This window comes from Bubalus bubalis, chromosome 23, assembly GCF_019923935.1.
Source record: "Bubalus bubalis isolate 160015118507 breed Murrah chromosome 23, NDDB_SH_1, whole genome shotgun sequence".
NCBI classification, from domain to species: Eukaryota; Metazoa; Chordata; class Mammalia; order Artiodactyla; family Bovidae; genus Bubalus; species Bubalus bubalis.
The window spans coordinates 4,888,583-4,900,961 of NC_059179.1; the positions used below are offsets into that span (position 1 = coordinate 4,888,583).

A 12,379-nucleotide genomic window follows, 5' to 3' on the forward strand; every position below is an offset into this window, starting at 1 on the left:
GTCTGACTCCTAGCGACCGCATGGACTGCACCTACCAGGCTCCTCCATCCATGGGATTTGCCAGGCAAGAGTACTGGAGTGGGGTGCCATTGCCTTCTCTACTGTATAGTCCACGGGGTCACAAAGAGCAGGACATGGTTGAGTGACTTTTACTTTCACCTTTGTCAATAAAGTAGTATCTCTGCTTTTTAAACCGCTGTCTAGGTTTTGTCATAGCTTTTCTTCCAAGGAGCAAGTGTCTTTTAACTGCATGGCTGCCATCATCATCTGCAGTGGTTTTGGAACCCAAGAAAATATAGTTTGTCACTGGTTCCATTGTCTCCCCATCTATTTGCCATGAAGTGATGTGACCAAATGCCATGATCTTAGTTTTTTGCCTGTCAAATTTTAAGCCAGCTTTTTCACTCTCCTCTTTCACCTTCATCAAAAAGCTATTTAGTTCCATTTTGCTTTCTGCCATAAGGGTGGTGTTATCTGTGTAATCTGAGGTTATTGATATTTCTCCTAGCAATCTTGATTCCTGCTTGTGCTCATCAAGCCCGGTATTTTGCATGATGTACTCTGCATACAAGTTTAATAAGCAGGGTGATAATATTCAGCCTTCACATACTCCTTTCCCAATTTTGAACCAGTCCATTATTCGATGTCCAGTTCTAACTGTTGCTTCTTGACCTGAATATAGGTATCTCAGGAGGCTTGGTGGTCTGGTATTCCCATCTCTTTAATAATTTTCCAGTTTGTTGTGATCCACACAGTCAAAGGCTTTGGCATGATCAATTAAGCAGAAATAGATGTTTTTCTGGAATTCTCTTGCTTCTTCTATGATCCAACAGATGTTGGCAATTTGATCTCTGGTTCTTCTGCTTTTTCTAAATCCAGCTTGAACATTATCAGAAAATTGAACCTTAGACATTGAGCAGCTTGGGGAAGATCAACTGACTGGTAAATGTCAGAATGGAGTTTAAATTTCTATAGCCAGTTCCAATGCACAAGTTCGTGACCACAGCCTTGTGTTGCATCACTGCGAACCTTGTGACCTGGGGCTGTGAACCAGGGTTCTTGCTGTATATGCTACCGTGACAGTGAATGGACATAAGCTTAGCTTGACTTGTCCACTTGCAGGGCCACTCCAGATCTTCTGGTTTATAGTCCCCAGGATTACTTAACAATAACCTGATGACCCTTAGGCAAATAAAAACAAGGAACATATGACATAACTGATTACAGGACCTCCTTGCCTAAAATTCTATAGTGACATGACAAAAATCAAACTTTTTTTTGAACTTTTTATTTTATATTGGAGTATATCCAATTAGCAGTGTTATGATAGTTTCAAGGGGACAGCAAAGGGACTGAGCTATACAAATACATGAAAGCATTCTCTCCCAAACACCTCATCCCCAAAATCAAACTTTAAAACACTGCATTACAAGTACTGGCTTTCTTACTTGCACCTGTAACCTAAAGACAGCAAACTTTATGTTAAAATGATAATACTAATGCCTAAACAATACCAAATATATGCAATATTCCTTTACTATTTTAAATATTTGTAAAATATGTCACATTTAAATATCTTACTGTGTTGGTAGTTACTATATTAATATCCAGATTAAGAATTAGACTCTCATAGGGGTTAAAGAATTAGCTCAAGATCATATAACCATTAACTCTCAGGCACTTACATGCAAGCTCTAGCACTCTTCACATGGGTACTTATATGTCTCCTGAATTATAGACATAGCTGTAGAGGCATGAGAAAGCATAATGTGTTTAGAAGAATAGCAGGCTCTTTAGTGACATAATTCTCTGAAATTTTTTGCTCAGTGTAAATGAAAAACCTGACTGAGACTTAAATAAGTCAGATTATTTGCCTAGCTAGAGCATGCAGAGTCAGAAATCAAACCCAGAGTCCCCAGCCTCTCAGATTTAGGCTTTTGACACAGCATGGTGCCACTCAGTCTACTTTGCTGGAATCCACTCTTTTGAATGAGTTGCATGCTTCCATGGTTGTGTTCTAACCCTGAAGTTCATCCTAAATCACAGTTAAACTGTAAGAGTATGTTTATCTGAATTATAAGTACTTTGTTTATTCTTTTTGGATTCTCCTAACAGTATCTTGTACCTAGTCTATAATGATTCTTGTTTGCATGTGTATCTTTCACTCAGTCTTAATTTTCACAGACTCTTTAGTCTAATTTGAGAGCTCTGTCTGGTCCATCCTGGATTATTGTTTCTGGCCCTTTTAAATATGCTTCCCTCAATCTCTATCCACCATGAACTTTGCTATTCTTTTATTTTTTTTTCTTTTTGACCATTCTTTTAAATATTTGTAATGAAGGGTGAAGTTTCATATTCTGTATTATGGAAGGAGTATTTTATAGTGTTTAAAATCATTTGTTTCAAGTGTGTATTAGACAAACAAGGTATTATAGCTGTATGCATGTACTTTATCAATAGAACATGTCATTAAACATTTACTTCGTATGTGAGACTCGGCTAGAGGTAGTAAGGCGTGTGTGTATGTGTGCTCAGTCGTTCACTGATGTCGACACTTTGCAACCCATGGACTGTAGCCTGCCAGGCTTCTCTGTCCATGGGGTTTCCCAGGGAAAAATATTGGAATGGCTTCCCTTCTCCAGGGGATCTTCCTGATGAAGGAATTGAATCTGTGTCTCTTGCATTAAACCTGTTCAGGGATTGAAACTATGTCCTCTGCGTCTCCTGCATTGGCAGGCATATTCTTTACCACTGAGCTACGTGGGAAGCTTAAAATATATTAAACCATGCCCTTGTTTATATAATAACTTATATTACTAGGGATACTAAGATAACACAAAAATCATCAAATGTCATCCATGAGTTTATTTGACAATAATGAATGATCAACTTCCTTAGACCAATTATTTCAATTCCTAGAAAGTTATGCTGATAATAAAAATAGAATAAAAGACATTTCTACAAACATATTAAAATTAGAAACAACATAAATGTCAAAATGTAGCTATTTTGATAAATTGTATATATGGATATATGATAAAACATAATAACAATCATTTAAATATAGTTTTATTGACTAAAAGAATATTCCAGTTATTTTGTCAAAGGAAAAAGGGAAATTGAAATACAGTGTACAGAGCAGAATTTAATTTGGCCTTAAAATGTATGTGGGTGAAAGAGACTTAAAGAAGTCTAGTCTATAATATTATATGCCTTATTTTTTAACATAAATTATCTCAAGATCTTTTAGTGACTTTTTCTCTGTTGTTTGTTATATTTTTTAATTGGTCCCCTAAAATTCACCTATAGTTATCCTTTAGGATATTGCATTTTATTAAACATACATTTTCCCAAAATATCAATATATATTTTCCCAAAATATCAATTACATTTTATTAAATATATATTTTCCCAAAATATCAATTTTTTTTCTTTAAAAAAAAAACGCTATATTGAGATTGTCGTCCCAGCTATTGTCGTCTACAAGAGTTCAATTGCTAATGATCTGATTTCTCATAGAACATGAGGAAGCGATGAAATTTTCTGCATTCTAGCTATCTTTCTGATGTGTCATCAAAATTACATATAATTGGATGTCACCAGAAATGAAGCTGACTTTGTCTTAAAAAAAATTACAATAACTTCTATTGTTACTGGAACAGTTTTCATAATGTCAGCTGCTATATCTAACCAACCATATCAGTGTATGGATTATTCCATATATGTGCTATTTCCCAAAATGAAAAAAATCTTCTCAAGCTAAATATACACAACTTTGTATAAATGTTTAGAGATAAAAGAATCTTTATTAAATTATCAATGTTTGAATTTTTAAAACATCAGCTCTTACAACTATAAAATGAGTCTGTCTCCTGTAAGTTCTCACTACTGCCCTCCAGCCTTTGTTTTGAAGGAGGCAAATGCTTTCATTTCTTTGAGTTGTATGTAAGGGCAACCAGGTTCTGTCTGAAGAGTCTGAGCTCACCTATTAGTTATCTTTGACTCACCTGTGCACATTTTACTGCTTGGCATTTGTGACACGTTAGACTGACCCTGGATTATTTACACATTCTTCAAAATGTTTCTCTCTCTGGAAAACTGAACTTGAAAGAAAAGTGAATTTTGTATTAAATGAGGTGTTACTCTGTAAGAATGAATGTGCATAAATATGGCAACACTCTAGAGGCACTGTGCATTTTTTTTCTTAAATAGGATGAGTATACGATCATGATAAATAGCCTCCCTTATCTATGAAGAAAACATGCGCTGTGGGGATTTTGTCTGTGTACTTTTCGTCTTGTCACTTTTAACCAACTTCAAGATATTTGCTCTGTCACAACCACACTTCCAGAATTGCTTTCATTTTTAGCTTCTTCCTTCTGAGAGCCTCAGATGAACATGTGGGTAAAATTGATATGAGCTTGCACAAATCCTAGACAAGAAATGGTATACCTGATTTTATAACTATATTTTTCATAGTTAAAAATAACTATGCTTTTTCACCAGTTTTCATGTCCATTTTCAAAATATTGTTGTCGGCATCTCATATATCACAATATTGAAGAAATATACACTATTTTATAGTATGTTTCTGTATAACCTGTTAATGAGTAATGTGTGCCTATAAGAACCGAGAAAATATATTTTTAGCTTCTATAGAATGTGTGAAGTTTCCTTATGCCCTAAAGATATGAAGATGTGGAGGACTTGATATAAAAGGGTAGATTTAGAGAGGAGAGAGAGTGAGAGAGAATGATGAAAGGAGATTAAGAGACTAGTTTGACTTGTCAGTAATACTGTCACGGAATGTAAGCGGCTAAACTTATTAATGCTGATAAAGTAAACAGTAAAAACAACCACACAAAAGAAAACAGAGAGAACCGCCAGACAGGCTGAGAGGACGCAGCACAATAAAGCAGCCAACACTGATGATCAGTGGGGCATCAATTTGTCTATCAGGTTGTAGCCCCTGCTACTAATTGGTGCAAAGCGCTCCCTGGTTGCTGTGTGGTTTACAGCCTTCAGCTCTCCCCTGCAAGGGCTGAAGCAGGACAGCTAATTGCTGTTGCTTCGGTGCCAGTGAATCAACGTGCTGAGCTAATAGCAACAGATAGAGGGCAGACAGATCCCTGCTAGCAGCTTAGAGTTAGTTGCTTGTGATAACTAAGGCGGTTGGCATATATCTCAGAACCCGGAGAAGGATGGTATGCCTTCTGGATTAATACGATGAGGTTTTTTTTTTTTTTTTTAATCTCTAGTTACATTTTTCTTGGTGATGTGAAACTGGATAACAATGCCTCCCAGAAACGAGAAGTGTGACGTGAGAACAAACCGTCTTGGACCTAGATTATGAACATTGGTTGTTTTGAAAGGAATGTGCAGGAGACAGCCTTTGCAAGAAAACTTGCTTCATAACCTTACATGGGCTAAAGATGAAACTTTAAACCGGCAAGTAAGTTCCCCCCACCCCCCTCTTTTCTTGGTCTTTCAAATTTAAGGCAGGAGTCAAGTGTGGAGAAAGTTGAGACTTTGTTTTAGCATAATAGATCTCTGTCAAGAGATCACTTTCTGTCAAGCCTGTTCAAAGACTTGAGCACTAATGATGTACATGTAATTATCTGCTGGGAGAATGAGCACAACCCCTTGTCCCCTCAACCTTCTGGATTATTGTGTGGTATTGTAATTTTGTTGAGAAGTCAATGCAATTTTGGAAAGACACATGCTTTTGAATTATGACTCTGTGGTTTGTCATTTAAAAAAAATGTAATTGTAATCCTCAACTGTTTTTCTTTTTTTGTTTGTTTGTTTCTGTCTCCCTTACAAAATATCGGAAAATGGTGTCAGTACTGACATGGTATATTCAGTTTTTGTGTGTTCATGTACACGTGCATGAGGTTTTGTTTTGTGTGTGATAGTTGAAGGAGGTTAGAGTTAGTAGGCAAGTTCCAGTGGCAAACTGTTTCACAATTAACAGAATTATATCTTGTGATTTGCAGTCATCTAGAGTATCCTGCTATTTATATATAGATCTTTCAGTGTATTAGAGTATCAGCTCCTTTACAAAAATATTGGGAGCGTTAACCATTTAGAATTTGAATCCAGGTGGACTTTATCCTTGTAAAACAAAATTAATACTAGATGGTACTAACTGCTTTCCTGCTTTGTGGTATGGTCTTTACATTAAACACATACTAATGTGTCTCTAGCACAGATGTTCATCAGTGTGATGGAGTTGTAACATGGATGCAGAGACGCATTGTTAACTTGAGTATAATGTAACGGCCTCATGTAAGGTTAACTCCAAGTCCATGCTCATTTGCTTTCACAAGTAGAGCTAATTGTCAAATCTGGTAACCAAATACTTAAAGCATAGGGTTATTGTCTTGCTTAAAGTCAGGGAAGCAAATACTTTGTGAAAGAGGCACATTTTAAACATAGAATGCTTCCTGTAGTTTGCACACCTTGTTTGAAACTTTGTAGGCATGCTCATGGGAACTTATTTTTCACTGCAAATGGCTCCTCTGTTAGTTCCTTTAGTTTTCTTTAGTTGTGGCTAAGTGTAAGTTGGTGCATTGATCTGTATGTGCAAGGCTTCAAATTTCAGCAACTCGATCCCCTTGACTGTGGACTCATTCTCCTATGAAATAGAAGTTCAATTTAATATGTGCCCAGTTGCACTGAGCGGAGACACCCTCATCTCTCAGATGGTGCAGTTATGTGCATTTGAAACAGGGAATGTGATTTCCATCAGTTTGCCACAAAAATGACCCTTAAACATTAACCATTCAGGGACTTGAACAGATGAGCATGTGTGCTATTTTACTATTAGCTGCCTGTGTGGAATATTATGGGGTAAAGTTTTGAGTATCCTTTAGAAAGAGGTTTAAGAACTCTTGCTTTCTAAGAGATTTTTAGAATTATAATATATCCATTTATGAGATTATTTGAGCTCACTGAGTGACTGAGCTATAAAAGTAGTTTAAAAATTAACAGTAGTAATTATAATTCTAAGAAGAAAGAATTTAAGTTAAACACTCATTGCAGACTTGTTTCTTAGTCTTTCCACATTTAAATTTTGCATAATCTGGATTGTGTCTTTTCGCCATCCAACTTTAAAGGCAAACATAAACAAGCCCTTTGTAAAAATTCCCCAGAATTTTGATTCAAAGCTCAAGTTTGAAGTTAAACTCAAAAGGTAATTATTATTTTTCTTTGATCAAAAAATGTGTGTCAGGCAAATCTGTATTGAGTAATTAATCTTTTCTCTAATCACTTGATCATGTGGGCTTTTGATACTGAATAAATAATGAGAATTTGTATAATAATAGTACAAAGTAAAATTTAAAAACAATAAGGAGAAGGTGATGGCACCCCACTCCAGTACGCTTGCCTGGAAACTCCCATGGACGGAGGAGCCTGGTGGGCTGCAGTCCATGGGGTCACGAAGAGTCAGACACGACTGAGCAACTTCACTTTCACTTTTCACTTTCATGCATTGGAGAAGGAAATGGCAACCCACTCCAGTGTTCTTGCCTGGAGAATCCCAGGGATGGGGGAGCCTGGTGGGCTGCTGTTTATGGGGTCACACAGAGTCGGACACGACTGAAGTGACTTAGCAATCCCCTAAATGTGAATTTTCTAAAGAATAGGTAAGTATATTTCTCCTGTTGTAAATGTACAGATATAATATCAGACAATAGGAACTTTCATCCCTACTTCCATGTGTAAAATAATACAAAACTTCTCTCAGCTATTATCTCAATTTTTTTCTAACAGGTATACATTTACATTTCATTGTAGCCTTAACATTGAGGGCAAGATACAGCTTTAAGTTTTAGTCAGGATCCCAACCTATGAATAAATTCAAGATGGCAGAAAAAATAATTTCAACAGAAGACAGGATAATTTTTGGATGGAGTGGATGTGTTTATCAACTAAAAGTTTAATTTTACTTAAATTCTAAGAGTTGCTTATAGTCATTTTTTTCCCACTTTTTGAAGAGTTATTCTTACTCTTGTCATCACTTGTGTCTATGAACCATTTTGTTTTTCTCTGTCTCTGTAGATTCCACATGTGTCCGTGGAGGAGGCTATAGAATTATGTAATATTGAAAAATAGTGTTACTCAACCTGGGTGAATTATTTTTATTACTATTTTTATTTTAACTAAAAGTTTGCTTGGATATAGATATATTTTCTTTTGTACTGGGATTTATTTGTTATTAGCTTGTAATACCCCAGTGTTCTTGCCTGGAGAATCCCAGGCATGGGGGAGCCTGGTGGGCTGCCATCTATGGGGTCGCACAGAGTCAGACATGACTGAAGCGACTTAGCAGCAGCAGCAGCTTGTAATACGGCAGACCATTGATTCCAAACTAATGATGACATATGGGGCTTCCTATATTAGTTTCATGCTCAAATATCACTGGTTGCATGAGGAAATATTGGAAGGAACTGTGGGAATTCATTAGGGCTCAAGTCAGTCTTGAGTGCGAAAAAGAGCTACTGTGAGTAATTTATGGCAAAATTATGTTCTCTTGGTAGAATCTCTGTATAAATTCCAAAAGTTCAAAGCACTCAGAAACTGAATTAATATACAGCCTTTTTGCAAATTGAATATTAGAGCCACTTAGATTGAAATGGTGACAGGACAAGAAAATACACATGGAAATTCCAAATGTAACCATTACCTCCCTGAACATGTGAGTGGATAAGGGGAGGCAGAATGAGGAGGTAATTTTGAATGTGAGTATGAATAGTATGGCCTTAAAGCAGAATTACCACCTGTGATGTATAAGCCGTAGTGTCAGATTCTAAGGATCACTAAATGAATATTATTTTGCCTCAGCCTGCAAATAAATGAGACACTAATGAGCAAGATACACACACACACACACATACACACTTTCTCTTTATTAATTGATATAAGGAGTAAATAAATCTCAGATTCTGGTGTAAAGACAGCAATAATTTTCCTTCTAAGCCTTGGCACAGTCCCTAAACATCTCTAAAACAGCCTACCAGAGTTTTTGTAAAGATCAGCCAAGTTAATGAATAAGAAACCTGTATGTTGCTAACTAGTAATCAATTAACAGTTAATAATTATGATTGTCTGCCAATTCCTCAAGATGATTGTGTCTCTGGGTGTGTATATCTATCAACAAGTAATAACACCAGAGACATAATTTCCACTCTAAAGAATAAAAGTTTCTAGCTGAGCAATGTAATGGACAGATTTCCTTTTAGCTCATGAGTAGTAAAAGTTGCACTCAACCTTCAATATCAGATCATGGCTATTGAAACTATAAAGGTAAAAGGCAAAAGTAGTCATTATTTCAAGAAACTAAAGCATTTCTTTTCTTCTGACTGGTAAACAGAAAAATTCCAAGCTTGTTTATTGTGCTTCTTGATGGATAAGAAATTGACAGGAGGTGTAACTTTCTTTATGGCTTTGCGAGTGTAAGCAGTCTCAGGCTATGGCAGATGTGTAGTTCCTATTACTTTGAAAAGTCATTCATTCTAATGCTTATTGAAAAGGCGGGTTTCAGACAGAATTAAGCACTGTTTCCTGAATCGGGGAGGACAGCAGTGTGTGCGATGAAGTGCATCATTCAGTTGGGAGCCCAGCTAATGAATGCTCTCTCTGTTGTTTTCATGGAGGTGTCAGAATGAGCCTTTTCTGATTCTGCATCACTGAATCCTTATGGAAATGCAAATTGTTTATCCAAGGACAGTGACTTTCCTTTTTGCTTTACCATTTAATGGACTGATTTTGTCAACTTTGCAGCACATCACTAGAATCCAGAGAAGGTCCATTAAACTGGATGAGAGGTTATTTCTTTAGAACTTTAAGTCACTGACTGCGAGAGAGAGACTAGAGATGTCCTAAAGAGATACTCACAGAGATACATGCTCAAAGAGAGTTATATAGGTAGCTACATGAAGAAGAGAAACAGAGAGACTCACAAGAAGAAAGATAAGTAAGTTAGAGACACAGAATGAAAGATGGAATAAAGAGAATGGGAGCTGAGAGAGAAACTGAAATACACAGTGAGAAAGGAACGGAGTGAAGAGAAAGGTAGAAACAGTGAAGGAGCAAAATACAGTCAAAGAGACAGAAAGAACTGACAGAAAGAGACAGACTGATTGAAAAATAAATGGTTAAAAAAGAAAAAAAGATAAGGAAAGGGGAATAGAAACAACAATTCTAAAAGCAGAAGCAAAAAAGGAAATTGAGGCAGGCAGACAGAGAAAAAGAAACAGGCCAGATAGAGAAAGAGAAAAACCAAAGGAAGAACAAAGAGCCTTTTTAATGCAAAGATGCAAAATTGAGACAAACATAAAGGTGAGGAGAGCAGATGGAACTGAGCTTAAATCTGTCCTAGTCTCTTTACTAATGGTGAGCTTGTTTTCTTACTTCTCAGCCTGGGCTTCTATATCTAAAATGGTGGCCAAAGATATAATTCACAGACGTAAAGCATCCTGGCATAGGAGATAAAACCAAGGAACGTCTTAGTAAACAAAGATTGATATTTATCATCATCATCACCATTTAGGTAGAATTTAGACAGTAAAGACTTTAGAGTCAGAACTCAGGTCAAATCTTGCTTCACCCCTTATTCTACAGGTAAATAATTTAACACTGATAAACTATAGTTGCTTTACCTGTGAAACTCTGATATTATTTTCTACCTCATAGTCTTACTCTGCAAATTAAATGAGAGCATATTTCATCTGGGGCTTTGCTTTGCACAGTGTATTTTAGCAGTTCCACTAACTAGCTCAGTGTCCAGAATTCCGTAAGTAGTCAATAAATATTTAATCAATGAATGCATATTTGCTCTAAATATTAGTTTTTACAGAGTAAGGAAAAGCTGAAATGATGTTTTGGAGTTTCAGTGTGAAACACTGCAATAAAGTTTCCTCTGTGCTTTGCAGAGAATGGTGGTATTAGTTTGCACAATTGCTATAGTAGCGGTCTCCCTGAGTCCATCTACTTTCTTAAGAACAACTGAAATAGTAGTTGTGACCCTGAACATTTGTCTTATCCTGGTAATGACTTTTGGTCCTACTTATTTAATTTACTACAAAGCCTGTTTGTAGAAAAGTGGTAAGAATTTAGAAAACAATGAATGAATGTTTAGATTAAGAAGAGTAAAGATGTATGAGGGACAAGAGAAGGGGATCTTGGGACGCTTTGAAGAAGGATTCATGTATTAAAGGCCATTGCTGATGCCAAGAAGCTAAGAACTAAGAAATGAATGTTGGTTTCAAAAATTAGAGGTCATTACTGACTATGACAAGCAGTCCAGGTGCTATAATACTGGTTACAAGATAATTGGCCTGGAAGTATTTTGGCCATTGTTTTATTATTCTTTCCTGATTGTTTTAATAGTTCACACTTTTAAGAGTTCCTTCTTGTTCTCTGTTACTTAAGTTGCTTTTTTATGAACATATTATCTTATCTCCATGAGGATATTAATTGAGTGCCTGCTGTGTACCAGGAACTACTCCTGGTGCTTATGTCATCCATTTAACCTCTTCAAGGTAGGTGATAGAGTACAAATGTTCCCTCCCAGTTTACTTTTATTTTTTAATATCTCTGCATGAGTCCTTCACGTAAAAAGCCTTCACAGTCTGCTAAACAACCTGCTTTCTGATACTGTGAGCATGAACTAGAATGCTCTGTTTGGAGCCTTAGCTACATCAATGTGCTAATATGTTACAGAATGACAGCAAGGCTTTAAGACATCTTTGTAAGGTTTATTGTGAAACTTTCACTCAGGATATACTGAGTTCTGACTAGTACATATTATATAAATTCTTATACTTTAATATAAATGAGGTTTAAGAATAGAATAAAATTCAACAGAGCTTCAGATAATAAGGCTTCGCTTTATTGCTGTTGCAAATAGTTTTTTCAAATGATGGTAACTTCAGTGGAAAATATTGCGTGAACAAGAAAAAGCTAAAGCAAAAAGCATTTCTAGTATTTATGGAGGATAATACATATTTTGTAAACAGTTGCCATTTGGATATAGATTACTTTTTCTTTCTCACTTTTTTTATACATTAACGTACACACGTGTCTGTGCGTATGTCTATGTGCACATTAAGTGCTTTCTTAGAGCCCATTTTATTTTAATAAAAGTTGTAGGTGTGCATTGTTAAAAAAATCCACTTGTGCATGTAGTTAAATATGAATTTTACTTTTCAAGTGAAGTCTCCTTATTTGTTCAATCCTTTACTCTGGGAGAGTAGTATCTTTATTTTTGTCTACGTTTCTCCATCATAATACACTTATGATTCTTTCTCTTCATTGATTATTTATCTCCTATGATAGTACTTAAACATTTGGCTGCTTTATGCCATCACCACTT

At 36.0% G+C, this 12,379-nt stretch overlaps 1 protein-coding gene across 1 annotated transcript in view; it reads left to right on the forward strand.

Annotated features, from left to right (window-relative positions):
• PCDH15 (protocadherin related 15) overlaps positions 1–12,379 on the forward strand; it is a 1,798,632-nt gene that overhangs the window by 742,554 nt on the left and 1,043,699 nt on the right. The window contains exon 4 of the mRNA XM_045164127.1: positions 5,259–5,452. The gene's annotated coding sequence lies outside the window, so the exon portion shown is untranslated. The remainder of the gene's footprint in view (positions 1–5,258; positions 5,453–12,379) is intronic.